This window comes from Pteropus alecto, unplaced genomic scaffold, assembly GCF_000325575.1.
Source record: "Pteropus alecto unplaced genomic scaffold, ASM32557v1 scaffold311, whole genome shotgun sequence".
Lineage (NCBI taxonomy): Eukaryota > Metazoa > Chordata > Mammalia > Chiroptera > Pteropodidae > Pteropus > Pteropus alecto.
The window spans coordinates 4125164-4127218 of record NW_006431916.1 but is presented as its reverse complement, the minus strand read 5'-3'; the positions used below and the strand labels follow the sequence as shown (position 1 = coordinate 4127218).

General features: G+C 39.9%; 1 protein-coding gene across 3 annotated transcripts in view; it reads right to left on the bottom strand.

The window, feature by feature from the left end:
• Positions 1–2055, bottom strand: part of FGF12 (fibroblast growth factor 12) — a 479739-nt gene that overhangs the window by 262137 nt on the left and 215547 nt on the right. The window lies entirely within an intron of this gene.

Sequence of the window (2055 nt, the reverse complement as noted above, 5' to 3'; positions counted from 1 at the left end):
CAAACTTCTAGGTAACATTATGCTTAGGATGACATCTCCCAGAGAAGACTAAAATGAAGCCCATAATTTTTGATCACTGACTACATACAAGGTGCTGTGACCCTGACACTGTATTGGGTGCTGGAGAACACAAGGATGGGGACACACCATGAACTGGGTAGATGCTGAAGGACACAATGATTAATTTGTTAACTTATTTATTCAAAACACATTCCTCGAGTACTCACTCCATGATACGGCAGGATGCTCAGGCTTTTCTCTTTAAAAATGCGAAGCTATGGAGGTTTTTAAGAATGAGAGTGATATAATCTGAATTGCATCTTTGTAGCATACATCTCAGATTCATTAGCAGGTCCTTGCAGCAAGAGATGCTGAGAAAAAGGGTCACAATTAAGTAAGCAGAGGGAAGGAGGAAGAACTCTCTGGGAAAGGAAGGAGGAAATAGTAGTTATTAAGGAGGCTAGTGCCTAGAGGAACAGGCTAATAGAGCTGCAAAGATTACAATAAAACACTGACAATCCCAGTCTCAAATAGGAAAACAGAAATACCATTGTTATTAAAAGTCATCCATGACATACTAGGTGATGAGAGAAATATGCTACTTTAAAAAGGGCAAGTTGTCCTTGAGGCAGTTTTAATAAAAAGCCAATGAAGTGTATGAGAATGGGGGAATATTGGCTAGTAACCCCCATTCCAAATTTACTTCAGCCTCCTATAATCTGGAAACATTACTGAATAACACCTCTACTTAAAATCTCCAGCTTCTTTGAGCTTCAGGCACTGCCTCCTACTCTCTGCCACTCTCCTGTTCAGCTCCATTACCTGTCTCTCCTTTCTTTTTTCATTGAATAAATGTACTCTCTAAATTCTGTTCTCCTGTGGAAGTCATATCACATCAATTGACTAAAAAAATACTTTCTCTAGTGATGAATGCAATATTTTTCTCAAGCACCTTCCATTATCCTTAGATTTAGTCTCTCGTTTCCAACTGCCTCTGGACATACTTTCCAGGTTATCCCTTAGGCACCTCACGCTGGAGGATAATATTTTATTCATTTTCACCCACTGGCGTGCTCTTAACATTAAAAAAACAAACAAACAACAAACAATCTCAAATGTACAATGAAAGCATCTCTAATTCTAACTAGATATGATTTTAACCTTGTGCTTTCTAACATTATAATAATGGTCCATGATTCCTCTAACATTGTAATAATGGTTCATGATTTCACCTCTCTTCCAGATGTTAAAATCATTGAAGGCTATGAGTATGTATGTCTTGTTTGTCTGCCTATCCGCAACCTGAGGCTTGCACTTATCATTTGTTAAGTGTATTTCAGAAGGCAAAAAAGTGTCACAAAGGGCTTATTTTAAGCCTCCCAGAAAACTTACACAGTTAATTTATAAGAAGACATCCTCAGGAAAACAAGAGAATAGATCTGGCTCTCCTTAACGGACAAGAGGCAGAACTGGGGATTCTCATCTTTTTCTTTCACTATGACAGGGCAGTGAGATCACAGTCTCCAAAGGGTAAAAGCCAGAGCAGAGTACCCAGAGGAGAGAACAGGTTTGCTGCTATCACCAGATAGAGATCGCTAAGGAGGGGAACATTCATATTAAAGATAGACAACTTATCGGAATTCCAGTAAAAGAAGCTCATGCTTGACCAGTCTATCATCACAGTGGCATTTAAAGTGTCACCAAGAGTGTCAGTCTGCATGTACTGTGACATTTCAGAGCAATTTGGGCCAGCAGGCCTCTCTAGCTTTATAAAGCCCTCTGTTCTCAGAGGAATAGGGTTGGCCTGAGAGAAGAATCTTGCAGGGCTAAATCTAAAATAAGAAAGTTTCAGCCTCGGAGTCACAAAGTGTGGGCAACCCTCCTGGGCCACTTTCTCTTGAACTGCGACGGTAAGTGTGTGAATCTAGTCACAAGTGTGATTGTTCCTTGCAGTGAGTCTTTGAGTATCATCCAAGACACAAGGGATCGTCTGCCTTCATCACATTCTTATGTATAATTGTAAAAGGCAATCAGATTCAGACTTGAGGTCTAAGA